This window comes from Pelodiscus sinensis, chromosome 26, assembly GCF_049634645.1.
Source record: "Pelodiscus sinensis isolate JC-2024 chromosome 26, ASM4963464v1, whole genome shotgun sequence".
Lineage (NCBI taxonomy): Eukaryota > Metazoa > Chordata > Testudines > Trionychidae > Pelodiscus > Pelodiscus sinensis.
The window spans coordinates 15,623,485-15,645,475 of NC_134736.1; the positions used below are offsets into that span (position 1 = coordinate 15,623,485).

At 46.4% G+C, this 21,991-nt stretch overlaps 1 protein-coding gene and 1 long non-coding RNA gene across 2 annotated transcripts in view; one reads left to right on the forward strand and one right to left on the reverse strand.

Moving 5' to 3' along the window:
• Positions 1 to 18,155, forward strand: part of LOC142820550 (uncharacterized) — a 42,070-nt gene extending 23,915 nt beyond the window's left edge. Inside the window, exon 4 of the long non-coding RNA XR_012897773.1 lies at positions 17,941 to 18,155. This is a non-coding gene — a long non-coding RNA (uncharacterized LOC142820550). The remainder of the gene's footprint in view (positions 1 to 17,940) is intronic.
• Positions 1 to 21,991, reverse strand: part of OPCML (opioid binding protein/cell adhesion molecule like) — a 1,026,659-nt gene that overhangs the window by 672,062 nt on the left and 332,606 nt on the right. The gene's annotated exons all lie outside the window — the stretch shown is intronic.

Below are 21,991 nucleotides of genomic sequence, written 5' to 3' on the forward strand. Positions count from 1 at the left end.
CAGATTTCACATTTCTGTTATGGAGAAAGAGACTAAAGAAGGTTGGGCACGTTGAGATGTTTGGTCTAAGGCCTTAGAAGCCAGTTGACTGCCACCCCTACACATCAACCCACGGATTGACGGACACACTGCCTCCTCACCCCTACAGGTTTGCATCAAATGCCAATGCCACGCCTGCTTTGGGGGCAGGGTGGCACCACAGACGTAGCTGTGTGCTGTGATGTCAGTATCTCTTGCCTGTACCCTGGCCTGCTGGGGGGAGTTGGACAAGTCACATCAACTCCCCGAGCCTCCGTTCCCCTCTCTGTAAGAGGAGGATAATGACACTGACTTCCTTCGTGCAGTGGTTTGAGATCTATTGATGACAAGTGCAACCTAAGAGCGAGGGGTTGTCGCTCCTCTCAGAGAGCAGAATGAACCCGCTGCTGCTAGCTAAGGGGGATTTCCTTTAGCTGAAGTAGCTCAGGTCGGTGGGGAGAAAGGGGTTGGCACAAGGGTGAGGGATCTAGGCGCTGCCTCTCGCACTAGGGTGTGACTCTGTTTGGAGTCAGCGAGTGGAGAGCGCTCGTCAGTTAAATGGGAGAGTGTCATCTAGCCAGGACCACGACAACAGGGGAGAAATCCTGACTCCCCGAGTACAAACGCTGTTATGGAGGCAGCACGAAGCGGCTGGTGCCCCCACAGTACATGGCAAGGGAACATGGACACGATATGCCAGGCTCCCATTGGAGCAGGCTGCAGCTCAGACCGTATTGCCTGGATTTCCCTGGGTAGTGGCATTACGGACACTCTCTTCTTTGCTAACCACAATGCTCAGCAGCCCTCCCATGGAAACATTGATTATTTGCATTCGGGTGGCACCTTGGAGTTATGGATCAGGACTCCCTTGTGCTAAGCACTGTACACACCAAACAAAAAGGTGGGTCCCTGCCTTGAAGAGTGTGTAACCCAAGCCAGCTCTTGCAGGCCATCCAGGGGCATGATGCTTCTGCAGCTAAAGGAAATGTTTGCTAAAGGAAACGTTTGTTGACATGAAGGTGACTGTTTCATCCCAAGTCGAAATGCTACAAAGCCAGGCGTGCATTGGACTCTGGTTAGCTGGGCTTTTCATGCTCTAGCCACTGAATATTTGAAAGCCACAGAGGCAGCCTCCCTGTGGGAAATAATTACAAGATGCTCTGTAACATTTTGCAACTGTTACTTCTAATGCGTCTTATTGGTTTGGCTGCTGCCTTCCCTTCATTAACATGCACAACAGCACCTCCGATGGCTGGACTTAAGAGAGATGATCCTTTCAGTGGCGGCTTTTCGCTTCCTAGCTGAGCAGAGACTTCTCCATGTAATTAACTTCTTCATCTCATGTCTTTGCCTTGCTCCACTAGAGATGAGACAGCTGCAGCGACCTCTCTGGGCAGAGCCCTGGATTTCACAGGAGCTAGGGTTCCATGATACCAAGGACCCTCCACCAAAGCTGAATATAGATGTGGAAGGATGCTGAACTGCTCCAAAGAGCAGAGCCATCCTTATCCAAATGCAGCTGGGTAGGGCACCTGAAAAACTGGGGCACCACTGGGTCTTAGTGTCCACCTCCCCACCTCTTCCTGTCCCTGGTCTGTGGCTCTGCTTCCTCCAGAGAAGATCTAGTTAACTTAAAAGTGAAAAGTCCTGCCAGACCGATTAGCAGAACATCGAACCTGTGAAAGAGCCACACAAGTGGGAAGGAAGCCGTTCAACAGGCATTTGCCAACCCCAGGTACAAACTGTCAGTTACTGAACTTACTGAGAGTCGACAGGACCTTCGTTTTTAAACACATTACTGTGCTGCTGAAGATTATATAATCGCCCCTGTAAAAAATCGTTCTCCCCCTCCCCCCTCTGCCCCGGCTGCCTTCAGGCATGGGAGCACCAATCTAATAGAACTGCGTAGGGCTCTGTAAATCCTAAGGATGTCCCTGCCAGTTTGGCACTAAGGGGTGTCCAATTCAATGTTAATTTGCCACTTCCAGGGCTCAGTGTTGCCGACACACTGCAGAGTAGCCAAGGAGGAAATCTTTGTGTGTGTTGAATTCACCAACACTCTCTCTGTCTCTCTCTCTCTCTGCTGCCGTTCTGCTTCCTAGCTCTTACCTCACTGTATACAATGTCTTCAGACAGATGTCCTTTGCCAAATCCCCATCTGAATTCTTCCTCCCTACCACATTTTACAGCCTCTATCTTTCTCCTCCCTCTGGTCATTTTAAAATAAAGTCTGAACTTCTTGCTATAAATTACACAACTGTTGGAGAAAAATCTACTCTCTGCTCAGCAGGAAAAGAGCTACTCCTTGAGAGAACACTGGAGGCTGGAACCGTGAAACTTTCCACCGACAAAGCTCCGATGGAAAAGTCCTATAGATTTGAAGAGAAAACCATTAACTTCCTGTATGTCTTTTGAACCTTTTTACTGAATTTAATAGAGATTTCTATTTTGCTACAGAACAGCTCGAGAAATGGGGACATCCTTTATTAAATTCTACAGGATTTTGGAATAATTTCCATAGACCTCTGTTATGCAGCTTCAGAGCCCTATAAACTTAACCCCTGTTGAGGTTCTCAAGGACTTTTCTGTAAGGGACAAATGAATGCTGACATCTGTTAGCAGCAAAATGCGTAATGCGCAGGAAAGAACGATCTTGCACATCACTAATGTACTCAGAATGGCTGAAAGATGTCTTGAGCATGTAGCTTAATGGGAAAAATACGTTAAATTGGTGTCATACAGCTGCATTAGTGCAATTGAGTCGCAACACGTTTTTCATACACTGTGTCGTTAATACAAGCAAGGCTTTAGAGACAGCACTTGTAACCCTCGTGATCCCAGGCTGGAGCTTTCTTGTATCAGAAAGGAAAAACTAAGAATGATCCAAATCGCCACGGGGGTGGGGTTGGAGAAAGAAAGCTTAAAGCACAGAGCTAGGGGTATATCTGTTTAAAGCACAGAGCTAGGGGTATATCTGTTTGCATTCCTTTCTCCTGATGGGGGTACGGTAAAACATTAAAATGCCTTGCTTGTTGCACTGTAGTTCGGGGAATGGAGCAGGAGCTGCACTTTCCTTTAGCACACGTTGCTGGGGAAAACGCACCTGACTGATTTCCCTGGAGGCTCCCATTGCTCATCCACAGAACAGGTACAGGATAAGCAGGGAAAAGGCAAGATTTCCCATCTCATGCTGACCCAACAACATGCTTTAGCCTGACTTAGGAGATCACAGGAGAACAGTTTAGTCTCAGTTTTCCATTTGGCATTTGACTCCAGTGCCAAGGAGGCACCCAATGCCTGTCAAATTGTGTCAGAATTTTACTACAACATGGATCCCTGTTCTTTAGGAACTGGCATTTCCACAGCTCAATGCAGAGAGGCAAGCAGCAATCTTAGACAATGGCTTTTTAAAGCAGGATCTATTGTATTATAGCAACAGGAGGAAGTAGAAATCCCACATTTCCCCCTCCATGCATTTTCCTTCCAAAAAGACAATTTTGGAGTTGAGCAGAACGTGGCATTAACATTTTACCGCCTGCCAAATGTGTGCACAGCTCTATCTCTATAGAGAGAGGTAAATATGTAAAGGATAAATCTTTTTGCCAGTTAATGCGCAGAAGGACACCTGACGTGAGCTCACAGCATGCAGAGAGAAGCTGGAAATTGCTACAACGATGCATTGCAGAGTTCCACATAAACAGAAGTCCATAATGGACGGATGCAGACGGTAAAACAGAGGAAGAGGTTAGACAGGCCAGCCGAAGATGGAATGAAGAAATCAACCTAGCCAAGTTCCTTTTCAAGTCAAGTCCCCATCAGCATCGCTGGGCGGAAGCCTCACTTGAGTATGATTTTTTGTTGTCTTGTGGTCTCAGTTACCCATTAGCATCACTAATGCCAGCAGATCATTAAAGAGACATACAGGATACAGTCTGGGGCCTACCAAAGATGCACCATGTTCCTTTAACAAAAAACAGAACTATGTAGCACTTTAAAGACTAACAAGATGGTTTATTAGGTGATGAGCTTTCGTGGGCCAGACCCACTTCCTCAGATCAAATAGTGGAAGAAAATTGGCATAACCATATATACCAAAGGATACACTCAAAACAATGAACACATATAAAAAGGACAAATCAAATTTCAGAACAGACGGGGGATGGGGGGGGAGGTAAATGTCTGTGAGCTAATGATATTAGAGGTGATAATTGGGGAAGCTATCTTTGTAATGGGTAAGTTAATTAATGTCTTTGGGTGTGTCTAGACTACATGCCTCCTTCGACGGAGGCAAGTAGATTAGCCAGATCGGAAGAGGGAAATGAAGCCGCGATTAAAATAATCGCGGCTTCATTTAAATTTAAATGGCTGCCCCGATCTGCCGATCAGCTGTTTGTCGGCAGATCGGGAGAGTCTGGACGCGATGCCCCGACAAAGAAGCCTTTCTTCATCGACACAGGTAAGCCTCGTGAAACCAGGTTTACCTGTGTCGATGAAGAAAGGCTTCTTTGTCGGGGCATCGCGTCCAGACTCTCCCGATCTGCCGACAAACAGCTGATCGGCAGATCGGGGCAGCCATTTAAATTTAAATGAAGCCGCGATTATTTTAATCGCGGCTTCATTTCCCTCTTCCGATCTGGCTAATCTACATGCCTCCGTCGAAGGAGGCATGTAGTCTAGACACACCCTTAGTTTAGACCAAGGTGTAAAGTGTCGAATTTAAGCATGAATGACAGTTCAGAGGATTCTCTTTCAGGATCTTAAAGGATTCCTTTAAAGCAGATTGCAGCATATGCTACTGTACATAAGAAAGCCTCATATCCTATGGTTGAAAACAGAGAGAAATGAAGGTGGCTCATAGTTTACACACAGAGTGCTCAGAGAGAGATGCAGAGAGGTGTTTATGGAGGCTGAGGAAGGCCCATCTACGCAGACCCAAGGCCTGGGCTCTTAAAACTGATTTAACTGGACTCTGAATGACTATTTAAATACACACAAACACACACACACACACACACACACACCACTGTAATGGCAGCTGTGGTGCACCTGCCTCACCATCTCACAACCGTGGGGTAATTAGCAACCAGGCACCAAGGGGCATTTTCCCCAGGTGGTTGTTTACACAAATCCAACTTTAGGTACCCAACTTTTATCTAGGCAGGAAGGGAAAACAGGGGTGGGGAACCTAACGCACAGGGGCTAGATGCAGCTCCTGGCTTGCCTGGATCTGGCCCCTGAGACTCCTCTCCCCCCACCAGCATTGGGGAGTCCGCGCTGGCGCTCCAGCCCCCCTGCCACCCTACTTGGAGCACACAAAATATACTAGTCCCCCTGGTCTCTGGTGTGCAAGGGGAATGTGGGGACTCGAGATCCTCATCAGTGAGGGTTTGGGTTGTTTGCTTTTTTTATTTTTGCTTCTCCCTTGTGTGCGGCCTCCAACTGATTTTTCTGTGGGTCAGTAGCCCCGATCCAAAAAAGTTTCCCCACCCCTGCAGCAAAGGTCATGGGAATCAATCTGGAATTGAACAGAAAACCTGAGTCTTGGAAAATTAAAAAAGAGGGCTACTCCCCACTGAGAATGAGTCATCATGGCAAGAAAAAAATATTAAAAATACGCTTGGGCTTGGGGAGGTTTATATCCCGAATCTGAGAGCAAAGCATTTAAGTGGGTGCTGTCCTTGAAAACACTGGATCTCCTCTGGGACGTGAGCATGCTGGGCAGCTGTTCAGAGGCCACATGGCACTTGTGTTAGAAAAGGGAATTTAGCTAGTTCAAAAGTGCAAAGACAGAGGTAACATCTTTGTGTTTATTTTCTGAGTAACTTGCCTGAGTTTGCTTTTCCTCCCCTCTCCAGCTTGGAATCCACAACATTTCTATTAAATACACTGTGTGTTTATTTTTATCCCAAGGAGGGCTCTGTGGTGCAAATGGTTTGGCACATGTGTGGCAAAGGGGACTGATAAATTGGAAATATTGGAATAAATTGCCAAGGGAGGTGGTGGAATCTCCCTCTCTGGAGATATTTAAGAACAGGTTAGATAGACATCTGTCAGGGATGGTGTAGACGGAGCTTGATCCTGCCTTGAGGGCGGGGGGCTGGACTCGATGACCTCTCGAGGTCCCTTCCAGTCCTATTATTCTATGATTCTATGATTCTATGATAACTTGGGGGGTCCAGTTTCACTCCTTCAGAGGCAACAGACCAGATGGGAAAAATCCTGGTGTCTGGCACTTAAGAGTTTAGGGTTGACTGATCTGGGGAGACTAGGGCCTAGAAGGATTTCTGGTGTCATTCTGAAAGGAATCACGAGGCTGGTGAGAACTAGGGTGAGACCTTGTGCTTTTAGGTGGCTTTGTTTAAAAACAAATAAAAGGAAGTACTTCTTCATCAATGCACAACCTGTGGAACTCCTTGCCAGTGGATATTGTGAAGGCCAAGACTATAACATGTTTCAAAGGAGAGCTACATGAATACATGGAGGATAGGTCCATCAATGGCTTTTAGACAGAATGGACAGAGGTGGTGTCCCTCGTCTCTGTTTGTCAGAAGTGGCAGGGGAGGGATCACTTGATGATTCCCTGGTCTGTTCACTCCCTCTTGGGTATCTGGCATTGGCCACTGTCAGAAGACAGGATACTGGCCTAGATGGACCTTTGGTCTGGCCCAATATGGCTGTTCTTACATACTGGTGTGAGGGCTCTCAGTGGTGGCAGCCGAGCATTAAAGCATCCTAAATTAAAGGGCCTTCTTACTAATCTGAGTGATCCCCAAAATGTCACCCCCTCTGATCGTTAGCGTATTACTTGCTAATGGACAAAGGGCCCAATCAGTCTTAGGCCATTTGTTTTATCTCTACCATGCTTCTCGGATCAACAGGCTGGTAACCGGGGATGGTGAGGTGGGGGGCAGGAATTCAAGGTTGGAAAAGGAAACAAAGAACTTGGAGGGGAGAATGAACCTCGGCCCTGAATCTGAGCGAGGCACGGAATGAAGCCATGGCTGCTGGGGAGCAGAATGGCCCACAATTCACAGGCCCAGGGGTGTCTGGGAAAGCTAGGCCACAGCATTCTCACAGCTCTCTCCTCGTCGAATCCTAGAACACTAGAATTGGAAGGGACCTCACAAGGTCATTGAGTCCGGTCCCCTGCCCTCACTGCAGGACCAAGCACCATCTGACCATCCTTGACAGATGTCTGTCTCACCTGCTCTTAAATGTCCCCACTGATAGAAATTCCACAACCCTCCTAGGCAATTTATCCCAGTGTTTATCCACCCAGGCAGGCAGTTTTTCCTAATGTCCAACATAAACGTCCTTTGCTGCAGTTTAAGCCCTTTGCTTCTTGCCCTATCCTCAGAGGCCAAGGAGAACAATTTTTCTCCCTCCTCCTTCTGACGCCCTTTCAGACACCTGAAAACCGCTCTCATGTCCTCTTTTAGTCTTCTCTTTTCCAAACTAAACAAGCCCAATTCTTTCAGTCTTCCTTCCTAGTTCCTCGCTGATGTAAATACATAAGGTGTCATTATGAAAAACCTCTTCTGAGTCACTGGAACACAGCTGGTTTTCTGAGCGATCTACGTTGGCACACAAGGGAGCTGTGGCCCGCGGAGCCAATCTAATAGCGGCATCCCAGGGAAATGAGAGCCCAGGGACTGTCACATGAAAGGGTGCCCAAGGAAGGGCAGAGAGAGGGATGCGCCAGGTACAGCTAGTCCTGACCTGCAACAGATGGAGCCTTTACAAGGCTTCTGCATGAGCCTAGCTCTGCTCGCAATGACAGTCTCATGGACTTCAGCAGCTCAGAGCCAGCACGATGTTCAGCTCTTCTCCAGATCCTACCCCACGGAGGAGCAATGGACCCATGCCATCTGCACATAAAGAGGCCCACAGCTGGGTCCAAATAGCCGAGAAGCTGTACAAGCTAGACAGTCACGGATGCAGATGCCCCAGACCAATAGTTTGCAGTGAAGGATGGACCATTCGTCGGCCCCTACGGCCATGCTGCATCAGAGCCACAGTCCATCCACTCCAGTCTCCAATAGTGTCCTATACCGGATGTTTTGCAAGAAGATCTAAGAACTGTCCGTAGGCAGAGGTGGTGCCGTGCGAATGCTTTCTACTTAGCAAGGGAAAGAAATGTTCTACTCTGAAAAGTGGAGAATATCTAAGAGGATGAAAAGGCCGAAGGTTAATAAAAATGTACCTGTGTTTTGTTTTAAAGACACGCTCATTCCCTCCCCCAGCAGAAAGCCAAGCGTAGCCTATGAACCTCCTTCTGGCAGCCCGTGGAGCCGCCCTGAGTCTCTAGGAAGAGCAGTGTGCCGGGTGGACAGTAATTAACACTGAAATTTGCTCACCCGGTTCCTGAGTCGCTGACACCCGCCTTGCTGCCCAGCCCACCTGCTGTGTAGACCTAATCCCCTGAAGTAGATGTACCATTACACACAACAGAATCGCTAACACAGCAGGATGCGGTTGGATGGAGAGATCTAGCGGTGTGTTAATAACAGGCCTGAGGAAAGAACAACAAAAAAACAGACCTGATAGTTGTCAGGAGGAAAATTGCCTACAGAAACACAAACATTTTACACTCGTGCGCACCACGGTGTAGTCATCCAGTTACCACAGTGATGGATGTGTTTGAAATGATAGCGAGATATGCATGGGCAGGCAGAGAGATGCATAGCTGACAATTAGATACATGCCCAAAGGCCTAATGGATGGAATGCCAGACTGGAACTCAGGATAATCAAATTTCTGCCACTGGTTTGGTGGGTGGTCTTTGGCCAGTTCCCGCCCCTCCCTGTGCCTCAGTTTACCCAGCTACAAAATGGGGTTGATGATACTGTCAAACTGTAGAAAACTATTTGAGATTCATGGCTGAATAATGGTATAAGAGAGTTAGGATGAATAAAAATGAAAATTATTATTAATAAATAATAATAATAATAATAATAATAATGTACAGCTGATTTCTAAATACGTGGCAGCATAGCTAGGCAATCGGATGCATTGATATAGATACCATGATGCCAGCAGGTTCAAATCTGGTTGCAGCTGGTATTGAGAAGCCCCTGCTACATAAGGCCAAGAACAATATTAAGGGAAGTTGCTTGATCTCTTTCACTCTGACTGTTGCAATGGTAGAACCCTTATGGAAACAGACACATCTGCCAGGTCAGCTGAGCTCTTTCTGTCCCCATGTTCTTACACTGCACAAAACCTGGCCAACACCAATCACACATCAGAGTGTGTGAGGGGGAGGCATCGGGAAAACAAACCAAGTGCTCTTGGTCTTTCAAATGGCAAGCTCATTACGACCCCAAGTCCTAACAGCCTTTTGGACAGCATGTCAAATCAGTTGCCAGTATTAATGTTTTAGTCTCACCTCACCCAAGCTGACACATCACCAGCACAGAACCCGGTCGGCACAGGAAAATAGCAACATAAAGGGCTCTCAGAGAAACAGTGCTATTGTGCTGCTGGCATCTTAACAGGTGATGCCCACAAAAATTTCTCCCTTTCACCTACAGCCTGTGAGAAGCCCCAGGTGGATGGGAAGCAGAGGGGTGGGTAAGAGGCAAGGGGAAATCAATCCATTTCTTTTACCCAGTTAGCCTATTAACTGTGGTTTGTAACCCATCCTTTAAATCAGCTTCTGTACCTAATGTCTGGAAGATAGCTAATGTGATGCCAATATTTAGAGGGGGGAGTCTAGAGGTGATCCTGGCAATTACAGACTGGTAAGTCTAATGTCAGTACCAGGCAAATTAGTTAAGTGAGAGTAAAGAATAAAATTGTCAGACACATGGATGAACATAATTTGTTGGGGGAAAGTCAACATGGTTTCTGTAAAGGGAAATCATGCCTTACTAATCTGCTAGAGTTCTTTGAGGGAGTCAACAAGCATGTGGAAAAGGGGAATCCAGTAGATATAGTGTACCTAGTTTTCCAGAAAGCCCTTGAAAAGGACCTGCACCAAAGACTCTTAAGTAATGTAAGTTGTCATTGGATACGAGGGAAGGTCCTCTCATGGACTGATAATTGGGCAAAAGACAGGTAACAAAGGATAGGAATAAATAGTAAGTTTTCAGAATGGAGCAAGATAACTAGTGGTTTACCCCAAGGATTTGTACTGGGACCAATCCTATTCAACCTATTTATAAATGATCTGGAGAAAGGGGTAAACACTGAGGTGGAAAATTTGCAGATGGAGAGCTCAAGATAGTTAAGACCAAAGCAGACTGTGAAGAGCTTCAAAAAGATCTCACCAAACTAAGTGATTGGGCAACAAAATGGCAAATGAAATTTAATGTAGGTAAATGTAAAGTAATGCACATTGGAAAAAATAATCTTAACTGTGCATACAATATGATGGGGACTAATTTGGTTACAACTACTCAAGAGAGAGATCTTGGAATCATTGTTGGTAGTTATCTGAAAACATCCACTCAGTGTGCAACGGCAATCAAAAAAGCAAACAATGTTAGAAATCATTAAAAAGGGATAGAGAATAAGATAGAGAATATCATATTGCCTCTGTATAAAACCATGGTACGCCCACATCTTGAATACTGAGTACAGATGTGGTGGGCACATCTAAAAAAAGATATATTGGCATTGGAAAAGTTTCAGAAAAAGGCAACAAAAATGATTAGGGTTTGGAACGGGTCCCATATGAAAAGAGATTAAAAGGACTGGGACTTTCCACCTTAGAAAAGAGGAGACTAAGCAGGGATATGGCAGAGGTCTATAAAATCATGACTGGTGTAGAAAAAGTGAATAAGGAAAAGATATGTACTTGTTCCCATAACATAAGAACTAGGGGGTCATGAAATGAAATTAATAGGTAGAAGGCTCAAAACAAGCAAAAGAAAGTTTTTCATTATGCAGAGCACGGTCAGCCTGTGGAACTCCTTGCCAGAGGAGGTTGTGAAGACCAGGTTTTTAACAGGGTTTAAGAAAGAACCAGATACATTCCTGGAGATTAGACCCATCAATGGTTATTAGCCAGGATGGGTAGGAAGTCTAGCTTGAATATTAGGAAAAACTATTTCCCTAGGAGGGTGGTGAAGCACTGGGATGGGTTCTGTAGGGAGGGAATGGAATCTCCATCCCTAGAGATTTTTAAGTCTCAGCTCGACAAAGCCCTGTCTGGACTGATTGAGTTGGGATTGGTCCTGCCTTGAGCAGGGGGCTGGACTTGATGACCTCGTAAGGTTTCTTCCAGCTCTATGGTTCTATGATTTTATGAATGGTGCCCCTATCGTCTGTCAGAGGCTGGGAATGGATGATAGGAGAGGGATCACTTGATGATTCCCTGTTCTGTTCCCTCCCTTAGGGCTATTTGGCATTGGCCACTGTCGGCAGACAGGAATCTGGGCTAGATGGACCTTTGATCTCACCCAGTGTCACCTTTTGTCCGTTCTAGTGGCATTTCGACTGCTTGCAGAGAGAAAGGATGAATTTGCTCAATTGCCTTAGCTGTGAGAAAGCTGCAGAGGCTCAGGCACTAAGCTTCACAGCTCCCAGGTTCAGTTCCGTCTGTCAGCCATACACGCGCAGGGAGCAGTCCTCAGCCGCTCATTGAAATAGCTGTGGGGACAGTTTCTGAGCACTTTAAGCTAAGTTGTCTCAGTTGCCCAGTGCATAAGAGTTTGAACGGGGAAGGAGGGCAAGGGATTCAGGCAGGATCAAAGGTGAATTAGGAAAAAAAGCACAAGGGTGTGACACAGTTCTAGGAAGTCAGGCTTTCTATTAACACAGGGCAGGGGAACTGAACACAGACCCATTTCCATTTCAATCACAGACACACACTACCCTCTCGTCCTTGGGCACAATCCTCCTTGACGTCCTTGCAGATTCCTGCATAGAGATCAAGGGCCATTTGCGTCTAAGGATCCCTGGGTAAAACTCGGCAGTGAAGTCATTCTAGGTGGGGGAGAGAGAATTGGTTTCACAGCAAGAGGATTCCTCTGTGAACACCCCCTGTCCTTCATGTTACAGGATGCAACTCAACACGGGTTTGAGAATTGCTTCTCTTTTTCTCACAATCACTCAATGCAGACTTTTACCCAATGCTGTTCATTCTGTGGCTCTCAACCCAGCCACCCCCTATGGGCTTATGCTCCCCATGGTGCTCCAGAGAAGAAGGCATTCTACGAACCCAGTGTGAGGGCTTCCATCTTAACCACACCTCAGGGGCTGAATTGGGGGCCTCTGGTGATCTGTGAGAGTTTCTACAGCTTGAACAAAAGATCCAGGCTCTGAAACGGAGAACTTTAAATAGACACAGCGGGCACTGAAGGATTTTCATGGGCCAGTAGGCTATAGAAATCCTAGGTCACGGGTGGTGGGACTCAGAGGAAGGTCTGTGGGAGGATGCAGATTAAAAAGTCAAATGGCCAAATTACTCTATGTAGATCTGATTGTCAGATCAGCGCTTGAGCCCTCGTTAGACAAGGAAACTAGCGATCGTTTAAAAATCTGTCCATTACCATGTTTAAACATATTATAAATCCCTCCTGAGAACCTAGTGTAGACAGGGCATAACCCCGTCAAAACGATATGAGCTGGTTGGGATGAATCTTAAAGTAGCTGAGGTTTCACTGCTACCAGCTAAGGGGCCTTTCTCAATTCTTTGTGGAACATCTTAAGTGCTACAAAGGGCAGACTGCCTCGGGCAGGTTTTAAAAGCAACCACCAGATGTTCCAGCAAATCAGGCAGCATTGATGGCTAGGCAGAAGGTGAGGCTGCATACTTAGTGCCGTTTGCATTAATTACCTTGTGATAGCTAACCTGTTACAAAAGCCTCTCATTTTCACATTCCGGACAAGCTCCTTCCTCGACTCCAAATGCCCACAGCAAGGCCATGGCTGAAGCGTCTACTATCATTTGTAACCAGAGCTAGTCGCTGCTGTCCATGGGACCAGCTAGGACTGGGCCGTTATTTATTTATTTGTGTTAATGAATTCTTTGTGGGGAATCTTAAATGCTACAAAGGCCAAACTGCCTCGGGCGGGTTTTCAAAGCAACCACCAGACATTCCAGCAATTCATGCAGGATTGGCGGCTGGGCGTAAGGTGAGGCTGCATTAATGAAAGGCAAAGCTCCACTATTTCATTCACTGTTGCTCTTCTCAAGTGATAGTTTAACGGGAAAGTTCCGCCCAGGCTCAGGAAAGAGAAAGATTTCCTATTGGCTTGGGTTGCCGTTTTTTTAAAACTCGTTCTCCCCCACCCCAAGTGTTTGCAGGAAGAAACAGAGTGTCAGAATCGGTGATTTGCAGTCTATCCAAGCACAGCTGTTGATCACTTGGGAGAATGAACCTACCGTTTTATAAACTATTTATTAGCCCTGTCCTGTAGAGCAGCATCAATATGGCCATCGGTGAAGCAAGGCAGGAGCTATAAAAATACCATCTATCCAAAACAAGCTTCATAAAATCAAGCAGAGGCTGGGACTGCTAGGGATGGGATTGTGGCTTGACACATAAAGAGCCCCTCAATCTTTAAGATAGATCATTAAAATCCTCAAGCCCATTTGGTTCACCGAAGTCTAAATGAAAAGGGAAAAATAATGACACCTTTTCTTCTGGAGTAACAGCAGCTGGGGAGAGGGGAGGCTAGCCATGGTATTATTTGTTTCCACTGAGGTTAGATTGTTCTCACCACAAGCAGTACCACTTTTCCTTCTCCACGATGGCCCCAATACATAATCCCTATGCAAAGCAACCGCCCCCCCCCCCAACTTTGTAGGCAATGGTTTGTTCTTTCTAACACACTGGTACATTTTGATCCACTAAGGGAGGCAGTCAAGAGGGCAATGGGGGAGAAGTCAGAATTAGAGTGATATCCTGTCCTATATCCCTCCCCAATTCCCCAAGGCAGCGAGGTAAAGCAGGAGGCAGGCGGATACATTGTTGGGGATGATGATTAACATTTCCAGCCAGCGCCTCCTCGAACCGGCTCGGAAACGTGTCTTAATAAACTGCATTGCAAATAGCCTTGTATTTCTACCTCGCTGCATCTGCTCTGGTGAGATAATGTGCAGACTTGAGAAAAAGTGACATCCTGTGAATGAGCTGAAGAGAGTTATATAACAAAGCTAAATCTTGCTCAGCAGCCACCTGGCAAATGGTTCCTTCTCATCCCCATCCCGGTAACTGACATCCAACTGAAAATTACCCATCAGAAATATTCCAGCCACGGGAGGGACACATCTTGAGCAGCCAAACTGCACCAAGGTTTCCGTTAATCCTTATTTATGAAGCAATCTAAAGGGCCACGGCTGCAGCGTTCTCGCCACCCCGCTGCGGAGCACCAGCGGTGTACTTCTGGGGAACGGAAAGCAAGGGACGAGCTGGCGGACCGTGCAGCATTCTCACAAGGTCACTGCACCGAGAGTCCGTGATACAATGTGCCTCCCAGGAATGCACTTCCTGCAAAGAACAGCATCCCTGCATCCAGGATGGCTGCACGGGACAGGCAGAGCTACCAGGGTGGAACGCAACATTCTTCTCCATTCACAACAGTGCCAGCCGTGGGGACTCCAGCCCATTTTGAATGGTGACACTTTGCAGAGTTTAGTCTGTCTGCCCACACACTAGTCACTCCAGTACTAGACCCATCACCCATCAACCCTTCTTGCCTCTGCCAATCCCTGGATGTCATCTCCCATTATTAAGCAAGGCATTCAAAACCCAGAGTCTTTTTTCTCACCCGCTAAACTCCTTAAAATTGGATCAGAAAACAAAGGGTTTTTTTAAAAATGTGTTTTGACCAGCATTTCCTGCTGACACTTCATCACTTGTCTTCTCCCCCAGTGGCCTCACCTAGATGTTACAGGAAAAGTTGCCTTGAATGCCCCTAAGGGCCTGCAGGAGTTAAGAATGACCAAGGGGCTTGTCGTATTCAGAAAACTCCTTTCTCTGTGTTAGTTGCCTGCCTTTCAATAAGTTCTTTGCACACCCCACATGCACTCTCAGAAAAAAAATATTAAGCTTTTTCTCCTGTCAGCTAGCCAAGGAGGAAACGAAGACAGAGATTGCTATTGTTACTTCTCTTTTTTACACATTGTACTTGGGAGATGATCAAATGTCATAGTGACGGAAGCCACATAAATACAGAGAGAACAGTTGAAATGCAAGTAAATACATCCAAAGACAGCTTCAGTACAGCCAAACAACTGCAAGACAGATTCTCATCTCAATGGTGATGAAGTCACTGGAGTTACTCTGGATCTAATTAAGAGGAGATCTAGCCTTGCACGGTGTTTTTACTGAAATACAAAATGGATAATGGCAGGGATCTCTGTGAAGAGAGAGCAAGACTGGAAAGCTCCAACTCACACCAAGATCCTTCATCTCCCAGAAGTTTGCATGACTGATTGGGGTTCAGGCTGAGCGCTTGTAGAAGGTGAACTGGGACAAGTTTGCAGAAGCGCCTTTTGGCCGGCTTTGTCAGCCACTCATTTCACATGTGTGGCCAAATGAAAAGCAAGTTTTAAGCAACAGAAATAGAAACCAGTCTGGAGTTAAGGGTGAGGAAAGCCTGCAGTGAAAGTGACAGTGAAAACTACTACACAATTAGAATTCTTGGGTTGGGGGAATGGCTGAAAACCCTGGGAAAGTCACTTCTATTGAGGCAAACACCATGCTTTGGAAACCCTGAGAAGTGTGAATGTAAGTGAAATCTAGCATCACTTTGGAAACAGAACAACTGAGAAGCTTTTAAAATCTCGACCCTTGACTCCTCTCTCTTGGGAATCACAGGACTGTCTACAGAGCTATAAGAACTCCTGGTCAGATTTCTCCTATTCCATGAGTTGCAAACCTTGCTAAGTCAATGTGAAAGCAAACGGCTTTGAGACAGAGCAGCTGTATGCGATACCGCCCGATGCTTCCAATGTTCACATTTCTGAACCCTCACTTTCCCAAAGTGCAACATTCACCCCAAAGAGCAAAGACAGACAGCACTACCCATCGAGCAGGCAACTCAACTCCTCAAAGCACTGAACTGTAAATGAAGCCCGCACATCTCCACCCTTGCTCTTCCGCAATGTCAGCCAGTTTCAGCAGCATCAGAAGGAAAACAAGCCATCTCGAACCAGACAAGGAGAAGAAAAGGGGTTTACCTGCTAAGGAATCTCCAGCCAGGCAAAGATGTTTTACATCCCTAACTCTGGACCGTCCTGAAGTTCAATAATAAGCAAATGCCACTTACCTGTTGAAAGAAAAATACAGAGAGTGAGAAGAAAAAGAAAGCTAAAGTTCACCAAGTTTTATTACATGAGGATGGAGCATTTTTAAAGCAGTGGGATCTTTAATTCCCTTCTAGATTGGAGGAAGCACAAAGAGAAACCTGAGTTTTAAATATGCCTTGGTAAAGGTCATCGTGAATGGCACATTGTCGCAAAGGCCATCCTGCATGCTGCTTGTTTTCTTATTTATTCCTCACCGGCTCATTTAGATGGCTTTCTTCTGCCACGGCCATCACAGTTAGGAGTGACGGTCTTTCCTTTCACAGGCAGCTCTTGCTACACTTACATGTGCCTCTGTCAACCTGAGATTAAAAAACTGTAATACGGCCAAAGCTGAAGACCACCCGCTGGTGCAAAAGGTGACTTCCAACTTGTTATTAAGCATCATTTCACATGAAAACATTCACATGGAAATCGTTCTGCATTCTGTACTGGCTTCCAGGGAAATTTAAGGTGTTGGTCTTGATCCCTGAAGCCCTAACTAAGGCTATCAGCTGTTTGAGAGATTCTCTTGCCATGTCCCACTATAATCCACTGGTCTGTGTGTATTACAGGTCCCCCTCTGAGCCTGATTCACAGAGCTGTGAGTCGATAACGGCCCCAGCTGGACAATCTTTGTTCTTTATCACAACCTTCAGCAGCTCATATTTTTAACTCCAGAGCTCCCCGTGTTAAATCTCCCATGTGTTTGACCAAGCTAGTGACTATGATGTTACCACTACTGTTGTAACCAGTGCAGGCATTCAAGCCCCTGGCCCTCTGATCTGAGAGAGATGGGAGCTAGTAGCAGAACAGTCTGCAGAAGAGAAAGAAAGTACCAACCCCCCCGGAACCGTCAGAGGCCATAGTTTGCGAACTTCCGGGCAAGCTGAAAGCCAATCAGTTTTGGCAGGCAGTTGGGAATGGGGTAAGGTCATGGCTGAATTGATCCGGTTGTTGCTTTGTAGGCTGCTGTCGCAATACAGAGATTGCATGATGGGTCACGTTGTCTAATGTATGACAGTGTATATTCTAAATTACATTAAAGGCTGCCTGGGGCTACAGACAGATGCTGTTAAAATATACAATGGAATAAATAAATAAAAATAGCAAGGGGGACGGGGAGGCTGCAAGGGGAGAACAGAGGGTGGAATTCTGTGCCAAGGTGTTTAAAAAAAAAAAAGCCGCCTAAATCTCTTCTGAGACTCACGGCTACGTGTTTCAGATGCTGAAAAGATTGAACTAATAAAAAAGAAATGAGAGAACTGTCATTGCAGATTACATGGTATTTATTGCAAAATCTGCTCATTATAGAAATTTGCAAGACAAATGGATTTTTAGCAGGAAATGGCAGCTTTTCCTTGTGTGCCTAGGAAGGAGCAAAAACTTGTGGGAACCCCCCACTCTCTCCCTCCCTCTTCAGAGACTGCAGGCTTCCAAGTCTGATCAAACAGCCTGGAAATACTCATTAAGCCCGTAAATAAATAAATAATTCCCCCTACCAGCTTCTTCATAATCCTATGAGAAACCACAATTAAGAAATATTCGAAGCAAGAAAAGCTCATTTGGCCTAGAGAGCTTGTAGAGTGAGAAAACCTCCCTCTCTTGCCCTTCAACGGCATGCGCCCATTACTGGTGGAAATTGCTGCTAACTCTCTGAATTCTTTCTCCCTTTCTTCCAGGGAAAACTCTCCAAGAAGAAGAGTCGTTGCTGGTCAATCCTTCTGCCTTGATAAATGATTAATTCCTGGCCCTACCTGAGGATTTGCATAGAGACTATGGTGCTTCGGTTCCTGCCGTATCCAAGAGCTTCTAATTATATTTTGGCCTTTTTCCTGGTTAATTCCAAGAGCCTGAGACTTAATCCTCTCCCTAATATCTTGTATGCATGGACAGATAGTTGACAGATAATACACAAATAGGCAGGTTCCAAATGAATCTCTGGGCTGAAGACTGGAGGAGAAAAAGGAAGTATGTGGGGAGAGAAGGCAGGGAAGTACACCTTGACAGACTACACAGGAGGAGCGGTCAAGCTGCAAAAAGCTTCCACAAGTTTTTCAATGCCATAACTGTATCATTTAGCAGGGAAGGTGGATTTGCAGACACACATCAATGGGGGGAAAGAGGCATTTCTGGGGAGGGGGAAGGGGAAGGAGACACCTGTCTTATTTGCAGTTCTTTTTTTTTTATGGGAAAGCAATTACAGCCTTATTCAATTTAGGACCCCGAACGCACCCTGATCTACTTGTAAATGCTTCTGGTTTACAGTGCAGCACTTTCAGATACAGCTGGGGTAAATACATGGGAGATTGGTCCTACCTGGGTTGTGGCACAACGGTTAATTGTGATGCCCCATGAAACAAAACAGAGTAGTGGCACTAATCAGATGTTTGATTCAGGAATAGTTGGTTGGTTGCAGCCGCCGAATTGTTTTGCCTGGCCTTTCAATGGGGCTGCATTAATTTTGAATCCCCATTCTGTCAGCTGATGCATGAGGTAGACGGTGCATGTGCCTCCTCTCTGGGGAATCTAGCAGTGCTGGCATTACTAACAGACTCCAGTCCAATGCTAAAATAGTCCAGGGTTGGGGGTTGCAAAAGTGCACAAAGCATGGCAGAAAAGCCTTTTTCCACCATCTCCACACATGAGCAAGCCAGCCACCAGCCACATACAGAAGAGTGAATGCTGCCTGGATGTTTAGAGACATTAAAAAAGCTACTTTCTATGTTTGGCTTGTCAGATTCCATGGACACGTGCCCCATCTCAGACAAGAAATGGCCAACGTATGTGGAATTCTGGTTCTTAGGGCTTGCCAGCAGCGATCTGCTCAAATACATTTAATTCTCCAGGTAATGAGGACTCCAAGTTAAATAATGCAAAATGTTTCAAGTTGGGAGAGGTCGTGTTGGACTGCCTGGCTCACGGGATGAGTTATAAGCTCTGGAGTCTTTTCTCTAGAAGTTGCGGGTTCAGAAAAGAGCTACAAGAATGTCGTGCTGGAGGCCAGTTGGAAAACTTGCCTTGCTATGAGCGACTATTTAGTTAGCTTAAGCCAAAGTTGAGACGTGATTTGGTACATGAACCTCAGGAGAGATTTTAGACACTAGGGGTCTCTCAATAGTGGCATAAGGTCCAATGAAAAGCTGAAGCTAGACAAATTTTGGTTAAAGGGTGAGGGTAATTCATCATTTGAACATCTTATCTAGGGACATGATGGATTCTCCATCGTGTGAAAGACTCTAAATCAAGACTAGTTCAGTCACAAGATCCAGGCCTGATGCAAGCATCCCGGTGGAGGTCCTCTAGCCTCTGTTAGGCAAGAAGTCCAATGAGAAGATCATAATTGCCCCTTCTGACCTTAAATTCTGTGAATGTGGTTCAAACCCAAACCCAAGTCAGTGGCGGGTGTACGTTGGTGGCCATTATGCAATGACTGATGTTTCTCAGTCCACTTTCTAGTTGGGCCGGTGTCTACATGACACAAAGTGACCCTCACAACTGGCCTCCAGCACAACAAAGCCTGTGTCCACACTTCAGATTTGACAGTGGCATAGCGGCGGTGACAGATGCGCTGGTATAGTCCCCGCAGGGTAAAGACACACACACACGCACTATAGGGCTGTGGTCCGCCTGTCACTGTCAGCAGTACAGCTCCCCGAGAGGCAGTTCTATGGCAACAAAAGAATTCTTCCCTCCATCTAGTGCTGGGGCGAGGGCACCTGACGTCTCTCGGGGAGTGGGTCCTTCACACCCCAGAGAGACGTAGGCGGCTGTCACTTTTCCTGGTAGATCAGCCCTCAGGAGAAGGTTCTTAGGCTGTGTCTGCACCACAGCCTACGTTGGCAAAATGTATGTCGCTTGGGGTGATAAATAATCCCCCTACCCTGAGCGACGTCGTCACATAAGCCCGGGTGTGCCCAGTGCCGTGTCTGCAGCAGAGCTCCTCCCACTGATTTTGCTTGTGTTGTCTGCAGAGGTGGATTTCTTACGCTAATGGCAGAACTCTCTCCCATCGGCATAGAACGTCCTCACTGCATGCACCACAGCGGTGCAGCTGTACCGGCACAGACGTGGCTTAATGGCAGGCCTACACGGCAGTGAGGCACAGACGGCTGCTTATGCCAGCTGACGGGCTCATACGGTGTGGGCTAAGAGACTGTTTAATTGTAATGTAGATGTCCTGGCTTGGGCAGCAGCCAGAGCTCTCAGACTCTGTCCTAGAGCCCAGACTGCAGCCAAAAGGTCTACACGGCCGCCAAATAGCCCCTTAGCTCGAGCCCCGGTCAGCTGATACAGGCCCACTGAGGGTTTTTAAACTGCAGTGCAGAGGCTCCCAAAAGAACCACATGCAGGCCCAGGGTCCGAATTGCCACCTGCTTTGCCATAAAAGTGCCCCCTCCCTCTTCGGCACAGCCGAGCAAGTCTGGGGAGGCCTGTTTTGCTACTGCCTGGCCAGACCATAGTTTTGTAGCCAAACAGAGGACTCTGCTTCGCCGGGCTGACAGTCTGGCCTCTTTCAACTCACTCGACTCACAAGGTTCTTTTGGGGGGGGGGGGTGTTAATTACCACTAATTATTTAATGGCCTATTCCCTTTCTTCATGCCTTTGGATTGATTTCATCCTACCCTTGCAAGAGTCGGACCAGGAAAGCTAGAAGTGTTTGTGCCCTGCCTGTAGCACTTGCTAGCAGGAACAATATTGGTTTGCTAGCTCACTGGCAGTTCCCTTAAAACCCAAGCAACCTCCTGGGGCATGCTTATAAAAGGACGACACTTACTCCCAAGAGAAACTAGGGGTGGGGAAGAAATCAATGTATATTTAGTTTCATGGGGGCGAGGTTATTTTAACATGGATGCTAGTTTATAGCTTTGGGTTTGGGTAAATAGCTTTGAAAAGTTTCCTCAGCAGCTATGTGTAATAACAGTTTGCACATTACTCTGCCACATCCCCTCCGACGATCTCAAAGCACACGGGCATGCACCAATTCATTCGACTCCATCATTTCTGTGTGTGCTATGTAACACAGCCATTTCTCGGATTCACTCCGTGTCCCAGCTGGGGGAGCTCACCCAAAGAACCAAAACTGTTCGAACAGATTCAGAAAATCCCAAGAGACGATAGCTTTTAATTTCATCTGGAGACTGGAAAAGCCACCGAATTCACATCTAGATTTCATCGTGACACAGTTTGGGTGCATTCAGATTCAGCAGTGGAGTCCACTGTGAAGATATACGCCGTCTCCCTAATTTTGATCCAGGATTATTTACTATTTGTATCTCAGTAGTGCCAAAGTCATGAACAAGAGTCCAGTTGTACAAACAGAATACAAGAGCTACCCCTTGCATCAATGAGGTAACAATTTAAGTAAGAGACAAAATACTTGCAGACATTTAACCTCCACCCCCAATTCTTTCTGTTTATTTCCTTGGCAATGTTTGGAGCTGAGATTTGTTTAGGGTTCGACTGGGGAAAAAAATCATCTGCCAACAAATGGCATTAAAAACCCAGGAACTATAGTGTATGAGAGACTAAAGATGCAGGGAGAAAGGGACAGCCTCTGTGAAAACCTGTAAAATACTCTCCAGAAAGCCGCATGATAGATTAGAGCTACAAGCAACCCAAAGCCATCAGAAAGCTATAACGGGAACAGGGAGCGCACACTGCCCTAGACACCGATGGCAGCCAAGATAAAGAGCAACTTATGATCGAATGCGTTGAATTCTGCCGACAGG